This window comes from Myotis myotis, unplaced genomic scaffold (assembly GCF_014108235.1).
Source record: "Myotis myotis isolate mMyoMyo1 unplaced genomic scaffold, mMyoMyo1.p scaffold_m19_p_4, whole genome shotgun sequence".
Lineage (NCBI taxonomy): Eukaryota > Metazoa > Chordata > Mammalia > Chiroptera > Vespertilionidae > Myotis > Myotis myotis.
In genome coordinates this window covers 26,235,377-26,241,553 of record NW_023416346.1, presented here as the reverse complement: position 1 = coordinate 26,241,553, position 6,177 = coordinate 26,235,377, and the positions used below count along the sequence as shown (strand labels likewise).

General features: G+C 38.0%; 1 non-coding gene across 1 annotated transcript; it reads left to right on the top strand.

Annotated features, from left to right (window-relative positions):
* Positions 1 to 1,325: 1,325 nt before the first annotated feature.
* Positions 1,326 to 1,432, top strand: LOC118654815. The gene has a single exon (XR_004967080.1). It is a non-coding gene; the product is annotated as a U6 spliceosomal RNA (small nuclear RNA).
* Positions 1,433 to 6,177: the final 4,745 nt, after the last annotated feature.

The window sequence follows — 6,177 nt, the reverse complement described above, 5'->3', positions numbered from 1 at the left end:
GGAACCGGATTTCAGAGCCGTCGGGAGCTTGTGTCTCCCTCCGGATTCAAAAAGACAGCCGCGTCCTCAGGTGCCAGACCCTTTCCGCACGAGCCCCCGTACCTCTGCACTCCACCTCCGCAGCTCCTCCTGCTCGCAGTGTGCTTTTATTTCCTTCTAGTTGTAGAATTTACACTCAGCCAGCCCTCCTGTAGTTCTGGATGATGTCCACCTTGTGTTTTTGAGGCATTTATCGATTGTTGTGGGAAGCAGCAATTTCCCGGTGTTTATCTATGCCGCCATCTTAGTTTCTCCCCCATTAACCAGCATTTTAAGGGTTAGAGAATTTAATGGTATTACATGAATTTTGATTCATGAAGGTATTAAGATGGTATCCTTTTTTGATCCAAATACATTTGTCTTTATTTTTTGTTTATTTATTTTTATTGTGGACACTATTACAGATGGATCCCATTATCCTCTCCCCTTTGCCCTTGTAAAACTTGGACATAACTTATGAAGTGGTTATATATCCTTTTAAAAAGCCAACATTCCACAAATCACAACATAGAAAGTAGCTAATTATTTCTGGAAAACCAGAGGAAATTTTAAAATACATTTACCAAATGTGAAATATGTGCACTGTTGGAACCACCATTTTCCATGAACAGTAGCTGTGTTAGGTAATTTAATCATGTAGCTTTAGTTGTAAGGAGCAATTTCAGGGGACAATTTATTTCTTGAAAGGCTTCTAAAATATAGGTGGCTGTTTTTTGAAGAAAACCTGCTGTATAAAAACCCAAACTTTACAAAATTAGGAACTTAAGGGGAGATAAATGACATAATAAGTTATTATTTTCTTTAAAAGAGTAACACAGAGTTTCTTTAAATAACATATTTCTCTAGTGTAGTTCTAATGTAGTAGGAAGACACTTTTTACAGCCTTGGCTTCAAGCTGGCTGTGCTCTTGGAAAGCCTGTTTTTCACCTCTCTTAGACAGTTTTTTCTTTGGCAGAATAGGGATTACATCCTGCTAGATTAATTGTTTTGAGGATTTAATGAGATACTGTGTGACAACATGACCAACATAGTGCCTGACATGTGACAATTACTTTATAAATGCTATCTGAAAGTACTGATTTAGAATATTTCTTGTAAGGGGATTTACTTCTCTGGGTATTTTTACTTATTTCTTGGATAAATTTTTTGGTTGTTGTTTTAGGTTTACTAATGACATTTATTATGGTAAGAATGAAAAATACACTTATGCACACTTTAGTGAAAGTATTTTTAGTGAGCTGTGTTTAATAGCATTTCATAAATCCATTTATTAGAAATAAACCCCAGAGCTCACTTCAGCAGCACAAATACTAAAATTGGAATGATAAAGAGAATATTAGCATGGCCTCTGTGCAAGGATGACCTGCAAATTCGTGAAGCATTCCATATTTTTACATCATGCCAGAAGGGAATGGAATGAAGTATACAAAGTGATGCAAAGCAAGGGACTGAAATAAAGAATACTCTACCCACCAAGACTATCATTCAAAATTTAAGGGGGATATCAGGACTTTTGCAGGCAAAAAAAAAAAAAATGCTAAGGGAGTTTATTACCACCAAGCCAGCAATGTAAGAAATGCTAAAGGGACTGCCAAAAAAAGAATATATAGAAAGAGAAGAAGGAATAGAGGCATAAAGAGTAAAAATGGCAACAAACAAGCACCTATCCATAATAACCTTACATGTAAATGGATTAAATGCTCAAATCAAAAGAAATAGGGTAGCTGAATGGTTAAGAAAACATGAACCATATATATGCTGTCTACAAGAGACTCACCTCAGAACAAAGGACTCACACAGACTGAAAGTCAAGGGACAGAAAAATATTTTTCAGGCAAATGGAAATGAAAAAAAGGTGGGGTAGCAATACTTATATCTGACAAAATACACCTAAAAGTGAATGCCATAGCAAGAGATAAAGAAGGCCACTTCATAATACTAAAGGGAGCAATTCATCAAGAGGATATAACTCTGGTAAACATATATGCACCCAATGCAGGAACACCCAAATACATAAAAAAACTTCTGGAAGATATCAAGGAAAAGATCGACAGCAATGCAATCATAGTAGGGGACTTTAGTACCCCATTGACACCACTGGATAAATTCTCTAGACAAAAATCAACAAAGAAACAGCAATGCTAAACAAATCACTAGATCAGATGGAATTAATTGACATCTTCAGAATATTTCACTCAAAAGGTATGGAATATACATTCTTCTCAAGAGCACACAGGACATTTTCAAAGATAGAACACATATTAGGACACAATCAAAGCCTCTACAAATTTAAGAAGATTGAAATAATATCAAGCATCTTCTCAGACCACAATGGCATAAAATTAGAAATCAACTACAATAAAAACAATCTAATACATGGAGGCTAAATAGCATGCTATTAAACAATAAATGGGTTACCAAAGAGATCCAAGAAGAGATAAAAAAAAAAAGACTTTCTGGAAACAAATGAAAATGAAATCACAACAATCCAAAATCTATGGGACACAATGAAAGCAGTCCTGAGAGGGAAGTTCATAGATCTACAGGCTTACCTAAAAAAAGAAAAAAAAAAAAAAAAAGAAAAAAAAAAAAAAAAGAAGAAAAACTGGTAATATGCTATCTAATCCTACAACTTAAAGAACTAGAAAGAGAGCAACAAGAAAAGCCTACACTAAGTAAAAGGAAGGAAATAATAAAGATCAGAGTGGTAATATAAGACATAGAGACCTAAAAAAAAAAGATACAAAAGATCAATAAACCAAGAGCTGGATCTTTGAAAGGATAAACAAGATTGATGAACTTCTAGCCAGGTTCACCAAGAAACAAAGAGAGAGAGAGGACTCAAATAAACAAAATGAGAAATGAAAGAGGTGAAGTAATAACTGATCCTACAGAAATACAAAAGATTGTAAAAAAAATACTACATACAACTCTATTCCAACAAACTGGAAAACCTAGATGAAATGGACATATTCCTAGAAAAATACAATCTTCTAAAACTCAATCAGAAAGAATGAGAAAACCTGAATAGGCTGAAAATAACCAATGAAAATGAAGCAGTAAAAACAACAACTACTACAACAAAAACAACTTCCAGCAAATCAAAGCCCTGGTCTGGATGGCTTCACAGGGGAGTTTTACCAAACATTCAAAGAAGAACTAACACCGATTGTACTCAGACTATTCCAAAAAATTTAAGAGGAAGGAACACTTCCAAGCTCTTTCTATGAAGCCAGCATCACCCTAATCCCAAAACCAGGTAAAGAAACTACAAAGAAAGAGAATTACAGGCCAATATCCCTCATGAACATAGATGCCAAAATCCTCAAAAAAATATTAGCAAATCACATCCAGCAATACATTGAAAAGATCATAAACCATGACCCAGTGGGATTTATTTTGGGGATGCAGGCTGGTACAATATCCACAAATCAATAAATGTGATACATCACATAAACAGACTGAGACAAAAACCACATGATCATATCAATTGATACAGAAAAAGCATTTGACAAAGTCCAACACCCTTTTTTGATAAAAACTCTCAGCAAACTAGGAATAGAGGGATCATATCTCAACATAATAAATGCCTGATTTGACAAACCTATAGCCAACATCATACTCAATGGGAAAATATTAAAACAATCCCCTAAGATCAGAAACAAGACCGGGATCCAAACTTTCACCAATCCTGTTTGCCATAGTATTGGAAGTGCTAGCCATGGAAATCAGACAAGAAAAAGAAATAAAAGGTAAGGGAGGGAAAATGGCGGAGGTATAAACGGACGTGTCCCTTGTCCTGGAGCAAATAAGGGTGAGCAGCTGAAACGGGTAACATGCAGCCCGAATAGGCAGAGGATTTTCAGCTGAGAGACTGTCTGCAGCTAGGAAAGACCGAGAACCCCCAGGAAAAAAAAAGGACGGTTGGAGACTGCGGCTGAAGCCTCTCCTGGTGCGCCAGCTAAGCAGCGGAGACTGTGCCATCTTGGGTGGTTGTTGCCGGCATCCAGAGACCAGCTACTAACCTGGAAACAAGGGATCTCAAGCAGCGTGACTGCCTGACCTCAGACGAGTACTGCTTCTTCTCACGGAAAGGTTGGACATCCCCTAAAGGTGCGGTTTGCAGTTCGGGTTGGAGGGAGGACCAAGCTCGCACGCGCGGGGCGGAATCTGCGCCCCACAGAGTCCGCAGCCGTTGGGACCAGCGTGACCCGCGAGTGGGGAAAGGGCCCAACAGGGCTGCTGGCAGAAGGGAATGCGAAAAATGAGCCCATAGCTGGACTGGATGTAAAGGAGCAGCCTTGGACTTTGCCAATCTGCTGGCTGCTTGGTGCCAGGGGTGAGTGGGCGCGCGGAGACTGTGTGCAGACCTGGAAGGTGGAGGCTTGCGAATTTGCACAACTATCAGGCTCTTGTTACAGTTCCCCTTTGATCCGTGCATTTGATTATTAAACCCAGTGCATGGGATTCCCCAGTTGGGGTCATTCGCAGAGCCTGTAGGGGAAAGTTCTTTTTGGGGAGCCTGGGAAACAGCAGACAGTGGCAAGGAACCAGCTCTGGGCAGTGGTCTTTCCCGAATCAGTTCCAAATACCATAGAGGAAAAAAAACAAAAAAACAAAACCCTACTGATAGAGAGGACTTATAGCCTCAGAGGTCAATCCAGACACACTGCCACCCAGAGGCAGAGCCACGAACTGTCTCTTCTGCGATCACAAATAAAGGCAGTCTGGTAAACAAATACAACCTGCCTTAAAATCAGGTCTGTGGTTTACTGCACAGAGGGACATTGTATCGCAGGGAAGTTCAACACTCCCCTGAATGCCTGGCAGGACTGAGGCGTGCCAAAAAGAAGAGTGGAAGATCTGAAGCACCTTCACTTCCGAATATTTTTATATATATATTTTTAATTCTTTTTTCACCATTTCATTAAGAACCTATTTTATTTTTATTTTTATTTTTTATTTTTTTCATCACCTGATTTTATCTTTTTAATTACTACATTTTTTTAACCAGTATTATTGCTATCCTTTTACCATTTTTTCAAGTGTCATTTTTTTTTTATTATTTTTTTTTCTTTATTTTATTTTGGGATTAGTGTTCTACACTCTATTGTCATCATTCCCTTAGCATCATTTCTCTCTAGATCACATTTACCCTTAAGCCAAAAATCTCTTCCTCACTTTTCCCTTTTTGTTGTCCTGTTTCTATTACCCTATTCCTGCTTTGGATTTTACCTATTCCTTCTTTCTACCCACTGTCTAAATTTCACCCTACTTATATATCTAATTTCCAATCCCTCGCTCTCCCCATACAAATAGCCTCTTCCCCACCTCTATTTCATTCTCTTACTTTTTTTTTGTCTTTTTGTTTTTTTCTTCTCTCCCTTTTCCCAATCTCATTTCGGCACTCCTTTTTGTTTTTTATTTTTCTATTTAATCTTTTTCTCTTTTTTCTTCTTTACCCCCTAATTCTCTTCACTCGGGGGGTCACCTTTATTTGGGGTTATTAATATCGTGAATGCATGTAGTTCAGTGCCTTGTACATTGTGCCTTGTTGTGTTGTATTTTGTGCCTTTGAGTCAGCGCAGCAGAGAGAGAACTACATAACCAAACACATTGAGAAGAGAAATCATGGTGAAACAAAGAACCAACCCAAATATGAAAGAAAAACAGACATCATCAGAAAAGGAAGTAAACAAAATGGAGGCAATGGAGGCAAGCAACCTGTCAGAGAAAGAATTCAGAGTAATGGTCATAAGGTGGATGAAAAGAATGGAAGACCAATTCAACAATATGTGTAGGAACCAAGAGGAAATGAAGAAGAACCAAGAGGAAATGAAGAGAAACCAAGAAGAAATGAAAAATGACATCACTGCCATAAAGAACTCAATAGAAAGCATCAACAGTAGACTAGAAGAAGCAGAGGACCGCATCAGCGAGCTAGAAGACAATGTAGAAAAAAATACCCAAACAGAACAGCTTCTAGAAAAAAAAATTAAAAAGCAGGAGGAGAGCCTAAAAGAACTCTGGGACAATGCTAAATGAAACAACATCCGAATAATAGGCGTGCCAGAAGGAGAGGAAACTGAGCAAGGAATAGAAAACCTGTTTGAAAAAATAGTAACAGAAAATTTCCCT